The sequence below is a fragment of the Hoplias malabaricus genome, chromosome 1, assembly GCF_029633855.1.
Source record: "Hoplias malabaricus isolate fHopMal1 chromosome 1, fHopMal1.hap1, whole genome shotgun sequence".
Lineage (NCBI taxonomy): Eukaryota > Metazoa > Chordata > Actinopteri > Characiformes > Erythrinidae > Hoplias > Hoplias malabaricus.
The window spans coordinates 61,226,815-61,243,403 of NC_089800.1; the positions used below are offsets into that span (position 1 = coordinate 61,226,815).

At 39.0% G+C, this 16,589-nt stretch overlaps 1 long non-coding RNA gene across 2 annotated transcripts in view; it reads right to left on the reverse strand.

The window, feature by feature from the left end:
* Nucleotides 1-9,694: 9,694 nt before the first annotated feature.
* Nucleotides 9,695-16,589, reverse strand: part of LOC136695582 (uncharacterized) — a 182,168-nt gene continuing 175,273 nt past the window's right edge. For both annotated transcript variants that reach the window (XR_010802314.1, XR_010802313.1), the window contains exons 4-6: nt 11,347-11,584; nt 10,939-10,977; nt 9,695-10,281 (exon numbers count right to left, since the gene is read on the reverse strand). This is a non-coding gene — a long non-coding RNA (uncharacterized lncRNA). The remainder of the gene's footprint in view (nt 10,282-10,938; nt 10,978-11,346; nt 11,585-16,589) is intronic.

Sequence of the window (16,589 nt, forward strand, 5' to 3'; positions counted from 1 at the left end):
ACATCTGCCCTTCAGAGCAGGCAAACAGATGGACACCTGGGTGGGGTCCTACAACTCAATAAACACAGAAATATGGAGCAGCCCAGAGCAGAAAAATAATTCCGACCTTTCCATATCAAGGTCATATCTCTCATTCATTCTTTCCAATTCTGTAAAGGTTTGATTGTCCTCAGGGTCACAGCAGGTCCAGAGCCCACTCTGAGTCACTCACACACTGGACAGTGTTGTATAGCCAAATGACTTATCAACACATGCTTTTGGCCAGTGGGATTAACCCCAACTGAGGAGAGGATTGAACACAGAACCCCAAGACCCTGGTGCGGTTTGGCAGTGACACTCTTGACCACAACACTTTTCAACTCATTGCATCCTATACATGAATAATACACGCTGACAGGATGACTTCAGGACACTTATTAGTAAACATGAGTCAAAAGGCCTTGCTGTCTTTCTTCACACTGCTGGATGTGTAATTTGCACTGGACATGATACACAATTACTCACTGAAAAAGTGATTTTATCGTTTTGATAGAATAAAAAAATCCTGGACAAAAATGAGCATTTCCTTTCTAATGAACAAGCAGCAATGATTTTCTACCAATCAGATGTGCTAGATATATAAGCTTATTTCACTCAGAAAAGGAAGTTATGCAATTAATATTTTAGTCTACTGTCATTGCCCATTGAACAGCGCTACAGAGCCTCTGAACAGATGAGGTCTGTTTTACTTGTTCTGCACAGGCATTCATGTACTACCCAGATACTATTTAGTGAGCCCTACAATCAAGTGCTCATCTGGTAATAAAGAGAAGTAGCATCTGGGGCTCAGTTGATAGTATTTGGGACTCAGACAGTACCTGTTGTTCTGGTATATTTGGAAGTTGCTCATTAGTATGTGGGGCTCGATTGATATGCTGCTCAGTTCATAGAGCTTACATCATCTGTTGCTCACCTGAATAGTATCTGGCATTCATTCATTGACTGTAACCATTTATTCAGTTCAGGGCTGCGGTGGATCCAGAGCCTACTAGGAATTACTGGACGCAAGGCTGGAACACACCCTAGAGGAGTGCTTGTCCTTCGCAGGGTGACACACACTCACACATTCACCTACACACTCTCAGCTATGGACACTAGGGTAGCCAATCCATTTACCAACATGTATTTTTGGACTGTGGGAGGAAACCCTTGCAGACACAGGGAGAACACTGCATTGTTATTCATTATGCTGTAATACACTTTTAAGCACATCTTGGATGCTGCCAGGGTGGGCAAAATCCAGATATTCTGTACTTAACTGAAAGTATATTAATATTTCTGTAGGGCTCAATCCCATAACCCCAGGACCCTGTAACCAATATTCATCTGATATTAATTAATAATCCTGTAACAGTAGCTCATGCTCACTTCATAGTATCTAATGCTCACCTGACAGTATCTGGTGAGTATGAGATTTCTTTTTTTTTTTTTTAACACTATTTACTATTGCCTGTAAACTGCTATTTTGGAGAGATATGGTTTTTGGGGGGTGATGATACGCCTGGCCATAGTGATATGACTGGTACCTGCTTCTAAATAGGAGTTTGGTTTGCACAATTCATTCAGTCATAGCCAATCAGATGGCGAAAACTTTATTAAATTTGAAAGCAAGCTTGGGGAAAAAAAATTAAATAAATAATAATAAAAAAAAAATAAAAAAACCTGTCTGTGAACTTTTTTGTCTCTGGGGCTCTATGCACTCATACACAGTCTTACAGGCCGAGCTGGTTTAGGCTGACTGCTGGTACTAAACACAGAGTTATGGTGATTGTGTTGCTCTGGGATGCAGAGGTTTTCATAGCTCTGCTCCTTACGAGCTCTTGTCAGGGCGTTTGCTGTGATGAATGGACACTGTCACCATGATGAAGTCTTCCTGGGAGGTTGTTTTCTCACAAATATATATTCAGCTTGGGTTGTGCTCCCTTTAATCATTAAAAAAATATAATGAATTCAACAGAGGACACACTAAGGATTTATGGTTAATTAATCACTTGGGAGACAATTAATCAAGGACTAATTTTACTTTAATGTTTCATATCAAATGCCTCTTTGCTTTGGCTGATGTGTAAGAACAATCTAACAACATCTTCATTTCCGCAGCCTGCCGGGCCTGAACACTGAAGATTAATTAATGGATTCATGTATTTACCACTTGGCTGGATGCTCCAGAGCATTTGGGGGCTGAATTAACTTTGTATTAGGGGCAGTTTAGATAAAGATAAAAAGGCAAAAAAAATTGCAAAATACTACAATATTCAATTTTTGTTCTATTTCTACATTTTTGTCTCACAGTGAAAATACGGACAGAAACAAAAGTGAATTATTTCCACAGTTCCACAAATGTATTTGAACACTTCCAACTTCTCAACTATATGTCATTCGGATATGTTGAGGGGAGCATCAAGTAAACGCTCATCGGCCATGGTCCCAAAACTCGAGCAGAGGATCAGAGCTATGGTATAAAATATTTCCAAAGGTGAGCCTTTATGAAAGTGTGAAAGTATTCTCCTGCTTCCATTCATTCTGTAAAAAACAGCAAAAGATTTTCTTCGTTGTTGCTGTTTTTTCTACATTTCGTCATGGATGTTGGCCCTAAGGCACATGATCACATTCATGATGCCAGTCTTGCATCCTAGGAGCAATTATTTTTTGTGTTCTATTTTCCTTAGAGTTTATATTTACTTTAACTTGAAGATAATCCACTCACAAATCTCTTCAGAAATATTTCCTGGAAAATTAACAAATGGTGCTTAATCACCATGTTGACAGGAAAGCTTGTAAATTAACTGAAAGGTGGTCTCTGACATTTGCACAGTACTGCGTATTTTCAGTGTGGAATTAGAGTCACAGCTTACAGAAGTTGTTCAGTTTCATCTGAGTGAATTACAAATGACTCAGTTTCTCAGTTATGCACCGAATGATTATGGGTTTCACTAATGTTAATTATAAACCTTTTTAAAATAATGAGTGCTCCACGGGTGTTTTAGTCGTGCCTATTATTAACAAAACAGAGAAAAGGCTGATGCTAATGACAACAGTGTTGTTTTTTTTACTGTTTTTCATGTAAAACATATATAGATAGATTAACTCATTGCTAATTCATAAGGCCTTTAGATGAATAATAGATGTTGTCCTTTGAGACCACTGCCCTGGTGCCTGCTCCTCTTATTATTTAAGAGAAGAGCAGATAGGATCAGACTTGGGCTTTTCCTCTTGCCTTTTGTTTGGTGCTATCTTTCTTCCTAGATACGCTGAGCATGAGCCTGCATTCTTTTATTTTTTCTGCTGCACTTCACATAAAAAGAGTGTTAAATTGCAGTTGGAGAGTCATGGGCTCTGAAAAATCTCTCTAACATTGCTTTTGATATTAACTTTTCAGTTTGGTTCAGAGCCACAGTAAACCAAAACCATCTTCAGTCATCTCTTTTTCCCCTCATGGCTTCGAAGGTTCTACACATCTCTGCCTTAGACACAGAACCTTGGCTTAATCTACAAGAATATTCATGGAATAGGTTTTAAAAAACGTGGAGCCTTTTATACACATTCAGGACCTTCATGTATTTACAAGATCAGATAATTATCCTGGGTGTTTTCCTTTTATTATTATTATTTTTAATATAGTGTGTGAATAGCTGAATACTACATGCAGCTAATGCACAAATCATATGCACTTTATTACAAAGTAGTATGTTTAAAATAATAATAATTAAACATCTGCCTCATTCCGATTACTTCCACTTGTAGGAGAAAGGAATGCCCTGCAGCCAAAGATGAGAGGCTCTGCTCCATCCACCCTGAATAATCCATCCTGAATAATCAAGATAATTATGCCCGCCATGGTGTTTTTCCAGTGGAATTACCATAAAAACTCAGTGTTAATGCCTGCTCTAATGATGGGGGAGGAAGCGCTCGCTCGCCCTCGCAGGGAAGAGGAGTACAAGATAAGGACTAAGTTGTAATAATCAGTGTTTATTTCAATCTGAAAAATAGGGCCGCTCAATGGCTGACTGAAAGATGGTCTGATCCCACTTTTTTTGAGCCCTAACTGATGTTCATTACAATAAAAACCACTTAATATTAACAGCATAACAAGAGCCAATTTTGACCCCCCCTCTCCTCCATAGTAAACGTCCTTTTGGGAATAGTGACATTTCATGGCCTGTTGCTAATTGCTAAAGAAAATCATTCCTTTCGACCTTGGCTCAAGATCGTCTGTCAGTGCTTGGCTATTGTTTTGTATGTTAGTCGCCTCCTAATGTGATTAAACTTGCTATTTCATGAAATTCTGATAAGATCCTTTTGAAAAGGCAGGTGGTAAGCATGACAGGATAGCATGAAAGACATGGCTTCTTATTTTTGATGGGATCTCACACTGGCTATGCTAATACTGGGCGGGGGAATCAATAATCTATTCAGTTTTGCCCTTTTGGAGTTTAGAAAGCTTCTGTTAAAAGACTGGGGATTCCGGATCTGGACGGTACAGCTGTGTTAATAGAGTGTAGAGTAGAAGTTGCCCTCTCTCTCTCTCAGTCCATGAAGAATCACCTTCCTTCACATTTATGGACCAAGTGGCCAGAGCAATCCTATGGCCGTAAAGTGCAGTAAATTCTAGAGTAAGGTTACTGTATAATCCATAATGATATTAGTGAGGTCTCTGATAGTAAACAGCAGAGCTGGGTGATGCATCACTAGTGGAGCTGCTGATAAACTCTGTGGTGCTCTGCTGTGACAGACATTCAAGGCTCAGTAGTTCTCAAGCCCAGCCTAATTTTCACAAAACTTGAGGTCTGTAAGAACGTGCAGCTGTCTAATTCTTTCTCTACATGACTTGAATTCACTCAAGAACACAGGTGTTTCAGAGAAAAGATGTATCCAAGTGATCCCTGTCTATTACTTCCACCAATTCTCCTGTTGAAACTGCTTAGCCTCTAACAAGTCTTCAAAATATCCTCTCACTGTTACCCAATTTTAGGAGATACTTCTTAAGAAACTGTAAACATAGAATAATCCACTTGCATTAGGAGAGGACAAAGTCAAAAGAAATACAGCCGTGGAAAGTATAGATAAATAGTAGGTGTACAAATATAAAAATAAATGAAAAAGTGCTGACAGTTTTCTTCTTTTGTAGACTAAGACCATGTCTAAGTTCAGACTTCCACATCATATAATGTGCTTGGAATTACTTTGAGTGTAAAATGCAGGACAAAATACAACCAACACGTAACACTTATTTTCAAAGGTATAGCTAAATATCTGTGCAAAATTAATTGAAATACTGAAAGTCTCCAGAGAAAAATAACTGTAAAAAGGCAAAATGTGCACAGCGGAAAATATCAAGATGTATTTACATTTTTAATGTCCACTGTAATCCCCCATTAACATTTTCTGCTGTTTTTCTGAACCTGAACACAACATATATATTTGTAATGATTGTTTGAACTGGAAATTAAACAATTGCATGGTGTTGTCTGAATCCACTGCCAGTGTGTATTGTGTACCTGTGCTATTTCACTGTCTCTTGTGCCACTAAATTGCCACAAGACATTTAAGCCTCTACCAATCACATGCTGGCGTTGCTAATCACATACGAATGAAGAGTTTTCAGTCGAGGCATCTGAAGCGTACTGTACAATCCCCGCCACATAATCACACTCGTGCAGAGCAGTCGTCCCTCATTAACGCAGAGCTTTGGAAATGCTCCCTGCTCCTTTGATGTTCTCAGAGATGTTCGCTATTGTGCCTGGAACAAAGAGGCAGCTCCACCGGGACCAGGAAGGCTAACTTTTCCTCTGTTCTGCCAGGCTTTTCAAATACTGTTTGTTGGGAGGGGATTTTTTGTTTCAGTGCCAGCGCCATCACAGATGAATTTAATTATCACTGAGCTTTTCACTATTTCTGGGAACCTTGCGAAGATGCCAGTTTTAAAAGAAGGGCAGATCTTAAATGGAATACAAATTGACACTAGTAATCGTATGTGTAAGGAAGAAGAAAAGACTTACATTTTTGAAAAATGTGGCAGGTTTTTTAAGACAGGAAACATGATGTAGAGTAGAAATTCCTGCCGTGCTAATATCTAGCTAATCTACCAGCTGTCTCCCAGGACTACAGGAGCCAATAAGAGTGGTGACCTTTAGACTACATAATCAATGCCCTAAACACCTGTTGGCAACTTCTGCTCTGTCTACATGTCTGCTGCTTGAGCCTGGGAAGGTCTCCTGGTGAAATGATAAGTCTTCGTCCTAACATTAAACCCAAAACAGGATCCAACTCCCAATAGATGAGCCTGCTACTCCCCAGCATGACATGGCTGCCGAAAGGAGATAAGACAGGAACACAGGGATCCCTGGCCCTCAGTCATACTTCTGGAGAAAGAAGGGAGTAAAAAGGAGAGACCCAAACCAGGCATTTATTAACTAACATGTCTGATGTCCATAGGGCTTCTGTCATACATGGATGCCCCCTTTCTGCACTACTATTAAAATAGCTCTTCTCAGCATGTAAAAGAATGGAAGAATTTTTTTTTTAATTTAGCTAAATACCTCTAGGACAAAAAGTGGAGACTTATAATGAATCAGTCATCGTCCTTGTTGCTTTCAAAAAAAGAACAAAGGCTTTGGTGGTGCCTGATTGCTACGGCTCCCTGCATAAACAGCTAGTTACATTCTTGCATCCCTTTCGGCATAAGCAACAGTCCAGCTCATTTCATTTGGATTCAAGCTCATTGCGTTTTCCCATGTTTGTACGATGGATATGGTTGATAGAGCATGTGTAGGTATAATCAGGGATTGCTCTTAAAGCTGTGGTCAGCTAATGCTGTTTCTGTCCATTTTGCTCTCAAGCAGAGAGTGTACACTCCTAATTAATGTGTGGTGCTTCAGTAACCGGCAATCAATAAAGCATGGATGAACAAACTCTAATAGCTTACAAAGCTATCCATCCAATCAAAGTGCTAAAATCCAGTAAAAAGGTTGTCTGATTCATCAGTCCTTCACACACTGACTGCTACCACATATGCCATAAACCTACACTATATATTTTTTTACTGAAACAAATCAATAAGGAATTTGTGCTCCTGTAACGCAGTAATGCTTAACTCCTCTGGGAAGGCTTTTAGATGTTGGATAATTTCAGTGAGAATCTGATGGAATTAAGCCATAAAGAATAACGATCATTTGGGTGATTAGTCCTGGCTTACATGTGCAACTCTAACTCATCACAAAGGTATCCATCAGTGATCTTTCACTCCAGCTCCACAGTCCTAATGCTGGCTTTAAACCATTCTAGCCCACACTTGGCATTCAGAATGGTGACCTTCAGGTGATTTTATGCTTTTATGCAAGCTGTTTGTGAACACTTAAATATTTAAAGAGGACACCTAAATAAGGATGAATTCATAAATAAGTGTAGTTATTAACTCTTTGTTCAACTTTCTACATTTGCTAGCGATAACGCTCCCTCTTACCAGACATATTTATTTTGGTTTTATTCATTGCCAGCAAAATCATGAGCCTAGGCCTTGTGGTGCTTTGCTTCAAGGACATGACAGTGTCATCCTCACTGCTCTCCAGTAACCTATTTATTCATCCCACCTAGGGAACAAAACAGCAACCCTTTGGTATGAAACATGTTCCAGTCCTGCTGTGGAGCAAAGCCCACTGATCCTGGACATCTGCTCTCTGCACTGTAATAGACACAAATAAAAGAAATACAAAAATAATGCTGTTCAGAAATTGTTCAATTCATCCGAGGTGTCCATATGTAAAAGGAAATATCAATGTATATTTGATTTACAATAAATGAGAACTCAACTTCTTTTAGCAAAAAACTCTTTTGGTTCTTAATTTACCTCAAGGTTTTTTCCACTTGGGCTTTTCCCTTGCTACTCTAACACTGACCAGTTTAACAGGAGGGTGGTTCCATTTCTATAAAGCTGACTAATGACAACAGTTTCATTGTGCCATTGTACAAAGCTCTGTACAAATAAAACAGATCAAATAGATTTTTTTTTTGAGAGATACCACAGAAGAGACACTTTGGTTCCTTTAAGAACTGCATATGGAAAGAAATGTGGGTAAATAGTTTGTTTATATTTTAATTTTTACATTTTTTTTTATTTTAACTTTTATAGAACCTTAATTCTTATAAAGATCATTCCTAGAACAGTAATCTTCAAATCCAACACAAATTTGACAAAGACACACCCACAAAATCCGGCAATGATGGACACCAGCCCTCTAGGACAGGATCTTATAAACCCTGTCCTGGAACTATTAGGAATTGTCATGAATTATTAAGTATTACATTAAAAAGGGTTATTAATACAAAGTCATAGAAGTGACACCAGCAGTTTAGTAACTTTAATTTTAAGAGAAGCTGAAAAGCAATGTTCTAAGCCCACAATGCTTTAGGTCGTCCAAGTGAGCCTCTGAGCTGCTGAGAGAGACCCGGAGCATTTACATGCACTGCAGAACGCTGAGCTATTGACTGTAAGGACAGAAAGCAGTGGAGTGGGACTCATCTCCACGACTTGATTACAGCTGCTTTGTGACACCTCCGAGAGTGATGTGCTGGACAGTTAAAACCGCCATAAATATTCAGGACAAGTTTACAGTGCGTGCTGAAGTGCAGGTATAAAAATCACATCTTAATGGCTCCTCAGTTGCAGCAGAATTGATTCTTTGGCTGCCGGCTCCATTTTGCTGCCTTTGCTTATCCACTTGACTGGAAACCGGAGCATTTGTGTGTACTCACTGGTTCCTCACATTTTTCCTTCTTCATTTTCACTTTATTTATTTTATGGAATTGTCAAAGATATAGTGGTTACCTTGCTCTACTCTCATTGTTGATTCTTTGCAGGATCTACCAGGCCAGAACTCCCCATCGCCTCACAAGCATAACCACCACCACCCCCCACAAACCCCCAAACTTGCTTTTGTGATTGCAACCTCCTACTGTTTTATTGACTATCTCACTAATTGCAGCTTGCATAAACAAAGCTCTGGAAGTTGGCTGTGAAGAAGTCTCAGTTGATTGGATTGGGGGGAGGGGCTGGTTTAGTCTATTCTCTCACTCTCTGAAGTGATCTGATGGAGTGCCTTATGGCTGGAGCTTCTGGGCGGCCATGCCTTTCTCCCTCTGGCAGGTACACAGCGCCTCTGATCATAGATCATTGATCCCAGCCATCAATACTCACCGTCCCGCCAGCATATCAATGCTCTTGTTCCCATTCTGGAGTAGGATGAATGGCTTTCTTTCTTCTAGAACTGGCCAGCCATTGATTTAAGATGGCAGATTGGGATGTACTGGTAATTAGGCCCCCAACTTCTCGCTATGTGATTGTCTGCTTTGCTGTTTTATCACCATTTAAATCTCCTTGTCCTGGCACAGTAAAGATATGGGCACTTGGCAAGGGAACATGGAGTGAAACATGGAGCATGGAGGTACTGCATTATTACCTTACTATTTTAATGTTGATTTTACCCCAGGCTCAGATTGAGTGGGTATGCAAGGGAACACCATTCCCATGATCCAAAGCATGCATATATATATATATATATATATATATATATATATATATATATAAATGAATTCATGTATATAGTTACTATTGCAAAACCTAAAATGATATTATCAGTGCAAATATCTTATTTCATGGAATTATTCACAATTATTAACAATGTGGCATAATGACAAATATGAGCTAATATTTTTAGCCCAAACAATTTTGTATATGTCTTTGCAGGATAAACTGATGGTGACTGCAGGCTTGTTTCATTAATTTTTGAGTTCAAAGGTAGTATCAGTAGATTCTTTGTAAATATTTGAAGAAAAGAATGGGTTATGTATATCATTCTGCATCAAATGTAACTGGTCCAGTAAAGTCCACACTAATGTGCAGTCATGTGGTTTCAAGCATAATGAGGTACTTAACTTTTTAGTTAATTGTTCTCTCTTGGTTTCCCTCAATCACCCCAGCCTTTCTTCCCAATAGAGATGGAGGTTAAACAGGGTCAGCAGCCCCTCATCACCTGAGTGACACGTGCTGGGGACGTCTGGAGGTCTGTCGAGCAGGGGACCAACACAGGGGGAGGTGGAAATTGTGAGGAGGGGGAGTTGACCTTGTATACAGAGAGACTGGGGCCAGTCACCCAGCCATCTGTCCACGGGCCTGAAGATATGACCCATCATCATTGTCTGACCAGAGTGGGTCATAGGGAGGGCCTCAGTGGGAATTGAGGTGGTCTGAAAAAAGACAAAAAAAAAATAAAAGTCCTCTTATGAGGGTAAATTTACATTATAGTCACACTGCAGTTCTGGCACCGGTTGCTACAGGCCATCAGTCATCACAATGAAGCACTTTTCAGGAGATGTTTCTTCCATTTGTTGAAGTGTGTTCTAACCTCTATCCACTGTAAATGTCACCACTGGGATTGAAAGCTTTCATGATGGCAACTGCAATTCTCCAAATACTTTCCACTGATGTCTGCTAGCTTATCTGCCGCCATGCTGAGAACATTTCCTTATGAAAATTGGGAGGCTAAAGCATGGCCATTTAAAGATTACTGTGCGCTGCTGCCATTAGATGAGGAAATGTCAATGGTTACTCCTCAACTGCAAAGAGTGAATGACTTTCACAAAGTAAAGATGAAAGGTTTTCCATAAATAAATAAATAAACCTGAATACCAAACCAGCAGCTGTGTCTAAACTGATATTCTTACCAAAACCTACCACAATTGCTTATGCCATCAGATTTGTTTTGTTGCATTATTTAAAATTTACCATAAAACAAGCCATACCTCACTCAGAATCTATTTAATCTGAAGATGCTGGTGCACAAATAAGATTAAAACCACACTCGTGTTTCTACACACATTATCTATTTTATCATCTCCACTTACATGCACCTTGTTCTTCAACAACTGCAGACTGCAATCCATCTGATGGACAAAGGACAAAGTTTGTTTTCAGAGGTTCTCCTTGATCATATGGATTTGTTAAATCAACTGTACACTGCATTTATCAAAGTATTTATTAACCAATGTTAACCTAGGTACTGGATGATAACCTCATAATACAGGACTGCAATGAGGGGAGATTTGGAAAGGGTTAAACCAACACATTCCTACACAGAATAACACTACTTACTGCAACAAAAATATTATTTTCTCCAACCATTTTTATTATTACTATTAAATCTCAATTCTGCAATGCATAATGTAAAGACATCATATATTTACTTTTATACATTTTGTGTGTGCGCATTAAAATTTTACTTTTAACTTAGCCTAACATTATTTGAATATTACCTTCTGCAGTAGGACTTGTAAGGACTCGTACACATGTGGAGCAGGGAAGGCTTCTGAAATCAAACTTTCACTGCTTCCAATAAGAGCTGATTGCTGCAGTTGCTTCTAGCTCAGTCTTGTAAAATTAGTCTATTCAGGAGAAAAAAGGGCTCCTGGTCCTCTGATGTGGCCCAAAACTTCATAAACCAGAGCTGCAGAGCATTTGGCGTTTGTGTGGAGGACCTCATCAGGGCCTGTCCTAATGAGAAAGTTTTATATTCACAGAGAGAGAGAAAGAAAGAAAGCAGTTTTAAGCATGATTAACTTACAAGAATCTGTTTGCGTGCTCGTTTCACACTCGACTTCAAAGGCGTCACTTTCTAAACTTCCTGGACGCTGGAATTAAGGGATTGTGTTTACGATGGACTTCTCTATGTTCAAAGCGAGTGTGTAATTTGCTGTGAATCTGCCACTGAGGCAGGTTCATAGGGCATGGGGTAAACATGATTTTCAGCTCTGAGGCTAATAAAAAGTGACCAAGAGTAGCAAGAGGCTAATGAACCCCTCAATAAAGCAGGGTTTACTGTTCCCTGCTGCAACAAGGACTCCACTGCTTGTGGGAGATTTCCTAGAAACTAACCATTTATCTAAGTGTGGGGGCTGTCAGGTCATTTCAAGCCAACGTGTTATACATAAAAAGGCCTGAGAATAGAGAGAAAAGTAGAGGATTTCCCTAATTGGATTCTTAAAAGGGGGAAAAACACCATGATGCCATCTGTCTCTGCTTTTCTTAAACTCTCTCCCTTTAATTCCCTGCTCTGGAACATGAAGATGTATACATTTAAATCCAATGGCAAAAAGCAGGCACAGTAGAATCATGCAAAAACAGAAAGCCAAGATTTCTAAATTTTAGAAATCTTAGACTTTAGAAAAAATTAAATTTACTTTTAAATATATTGGCAAAAAAAAACAAAAAAACGTTAAACTGTCTCACAGCTTATGCTTTGTGGGACTGAAAATGCTTATACACAAGAGCGCTGGACGTATTCACTCATGACTTGAAGACGACAGCAACCAGATTGTGGTCTGGACTGCCACGTTGTGCAGAAATTCTCTGGCTCCGGTGAACGCACTTTCCAGTCGTGACCAAGGGACGGAGTTGTATGAACTCACAGGACAGGACCGTTGTTGAGAAGTACATTTTGTTTTATTTGACTCTCCTGAGCTAAGGTTGTTTCACACCACACCTGAGCTATGACACTGACCTGCTTCCAGGTGGGAGCATGGTGAGTGTGGACCCATATTTAATATGATTTTCATAAAAGTGTTTTAATAAGCTCTGACACTGAATATCAGCAATAAATTACTGCTGTTAAAAAGAAGTTAGGTATAGGTTTCTTTGAACACAGATGCCCTCTGTTTAGTAACTCAACTAGTGCATGTTTAGAAGAACAGAGGGCACTTCACACAGGAGCAACAAGAGTCAACCATTCCTTTAGATTAGTACATAATGCCTTTAATATCTGCCAATATTTTCACTACTGTTAATTCCTCTAGTTTCCGATTAGTTGACTACAAACTAAAAGCTTTGATGAGTGAATGTGTAGTTGAGTAGTCTATGCAACTCCTATGATAAAGAGTGAAATATAACCCAGTGCAGCCAAATAGGAAAGACCATTGATTTTCAAATATTTAAGAATAAGAATCAAGTACCATGTTTAACATTTTGTCAATGTCTTTTTATCTGGAATTTATTATATCAGATCTTCAGTGTACAACAAGTTAAACTGAAAATGAAGTTCAAAATATATTTTTTCAAGAATTCAGCAACAGCAAACCAAATCTAAGCTGAATGAATGGAGATGAGTTGTCAGGGTGCTAAAGGTCTGTGTGCTGATGGTCAAGAATAATCCTCCTGTATGATTAATGCTGTCACACCTGACTAATGATGTCTGGATTCTAGTGACCCTTTCCCCTGGAATAAATGAGGGACACCAGGTCCACCTGTGTCCACTTAAAATTTGTCTAATGACCCCACTTGTCAGCCAGTTGACCCTCACACTTGTTCTATCCCACAGTAGAACAGACCTATTTCCCCTCATCAGACAATTGCCATACGGCTGATCTGCTCCACCATCCACATAAATCACCACAATACCATAGCACTGTTAATGATCATTTACTTACCATAGGGCCCTCCTAGTTTTTACACCACCACACTGTCAGAATAAATACATCTCATTAGCTTTAAGTTAATGTAACAAGGTTTTGGTCAAAATAATTTGGTCTAACACGTGAATCTGACAGGTGATTTTCAAATTCTGCCTTCATTTAAAGTCCAGTTAGGGCTGGGCAGATAATCAAAAATTATTTAAAATTGATATTCAGAACTTCTAATCAACATAATCTTGTCTATATCGATTATATGAATTTTTTAAACTTTTTTTTTTATTATTATGTTATGTTCCCACTGTGTTTTCACATACTGTACATTTTTAAAACCATGCTACCAGGCTGTTGTCATGTGATTTTGCCCCCATCTGCAACATGGAAGCAACCTAAACTCCGAGGCTGACCAAGCGACTTGAGCAGCTCGTACCAAACGAAAACAGCGTCCATGGTTTGAACGTGCTGTGTGTTGACTATAATTAAGAAGACGCTGTTTCAGTACCCAAAGCACACACCAAATATAAACAGTGCTCAAAAGAGAAGAACAAGCTCCCAGCAACATTAAAAAAATATCCCAGCTTTAATACTGGAGCATATTTACAGTGCAAGCCTCGTCTTGAACTGTGAGGGTCAAAAATACAAAAACAAAATAATCGTTCATTAATCGTAATCGTGGTAAAATGTACAATTAATCGTGATATTGATTTGCGCTCATATCACCCAGCATTAAGTTTAACTCCATTTTCTTATTTTATTCTTAAGATATTTTTAACATATCAAGAAGGATGAAGCAAATTAAATGGTTCAAAATTACTTAGAAACATTATCACCCATTAAAATGAAAAACGTTTGTCCACGTCCTGTAAACTTACTATTTCAAGAATTCAAGTTTATGTCCAAAATCCTGTTTCAGCTGCTTCTGTATTGACCTTTAGAAAATATACCCACCACAGTGCCCTTTAGCTTGAATACGAAACACACAATCAAGGAAAGCAAGAGTCACCCATTCTCTAAAAAGTGCCATCAATCTTCATTTAGGTCCAAATGAAGACGTTTTCAAATAACCATGCCACAACACTTACCAGACCACTGGTAATCTCTTGACCTGCTGTACTAGTGTAACTGATGCTAATCCTTCATTCGGAGGAAAATATCTAATGGTTTAGACGGAAATCCAATCCATGCTTAAAAGATTAATATATGCTTTTCAGTTGTTGGGCAGAAGCCCACCATGGTGGTTTTATTCATTTGTTCGCACTCCTCCTCCTTGTCACAGATAAATGTGATCTGTCTGAAAATGAAAAGAATACTTGTTGACAAAAAGGGGACAGAAGGCAGTTTTAAGCTAAAAAAGACATTGATAAATAGAGTTTAACATAATGGTGTGCTTGAAGAAATGGCTTAATCTCAGAATATACTGTAGTGGTTGTGCACCATTCGATAACATTGGCTTCAAATGTTGCTTTCTGTGTTAACGATTGTACCCTTCATGCTGTGACATGGCCCCTGTCTGCTACTGAATGTGGTATATAACATATATAGTTTTTATTTTCTTCTCTAATCAGACATTTTGTCACTGAGCTCGTATACTGTGACACTCCAATATGGTCAGTATAGTCATAGTTTCACTGTTGATGGATCCTGGTTCAAGGTGGAGTTCCAGCTGACTGGCCTTTTATGAGATTACCAGGTCCAGTGTTCTCATAATGCCACAAAGTCATTTCACGCATAGAACTGAGCCCAGGCTCAATCACTGTGCAGCATTATGTTCATATTCAGCACATGTGCTTTGTGAAGACCCCTGCAGTCTTATATCAGGCCTCTTCACCACATCCCTCCCAGCCCCCTGCTGATGTATATGGGAACATTTGTCTGGCACTCTCTTTATCATATTTAATAGGATGTGTTTGAGCATGTGCTGATGGCTTGAATGAATCTGCTTTGTCTGCTTCTGTTTTGTTTTGTCTGCATTTGGAGATTGTATCACAGTGAAAGTTGCTCTGTTTAATTTGTGAGTCACGCATGAAAGACTCCAGTACATCAGCATTCGTCTCTTTATTGTAATGATAATGAAGTTCATGTGGAAGCTGCCAGTGCTTATTATGTCATTTACCATCTCCATTGTTTTAATATTCATTTTTCAATTTTCAATTTTATCCAGAACTCGAACATAAGACAAAATCTGGACTATCAAGATCAATTAACCACACAGTCTACTCCCATTGATGAAGACCACCTTCCTTTAATGTGTACCGTGGACAAAGGTCATGTCCTTGTCCAGCACCTTAAACTTCACTGCAAATGGCCTAGATTGAGTGCTCAAGAGTGCTCTCCATTGCTTCAAGCTGGGTCATGAACCCTTTTTCCAGGTCAGATGTGCCTGATGGTTAGCATGATACTCATCCAGGCCATAGGGGCTGTCTCCAGACCCCCTTCCAGACCTTGGGCTAAAAGGTTTAACTTTATTTTTTAGAAGACAATTTGCAGGAATACAGGGCAAACAAAGAACAGTACTTACACTATATGCCCAAATGTTTGTAGATACCACCTACTGAGTAATTACTGCATTACACAGAGGAACTATATGAAGCCTGTGCCGTTTAATACACAAGTTAAATACATAATCACTAATGTAAAAAAAGCAACAACAAAAAAACTAGAGTTTACTGAGCTCTGTGGAATGTCTGTTTTTTTGCAAAAAGATTTCCTGTTACATTTTGTTGTTTTAAGCCTGACATACTGCTATAATTCCTCAGCACAGCCTCTAAACACCACTGACAAAATTACACGAACATATGTAATGAAATGTTTATGTATGCCTGAAATTCCTATAGGTGCCATCACCTCATAACTCACCCAGTCTTTATCTGCGTTTACATTCAGGGAGTTGCTGGTTAGACAGATGTGAGGTCTAAAAAATAATTGATTGCCAGGCAAAGAAACATGCCAAGAAAAAAAAATCTATGTATACACGGCAATATATGAGAGAGTGAGAGAGACAGAGAGAGATTTATAGATTTAAGCACTGACTGGAAACATACGCAGGAAATAGTAAAAGAGCAGTGTGTCATGACTTGTCATTTTAGTCCCTCTAC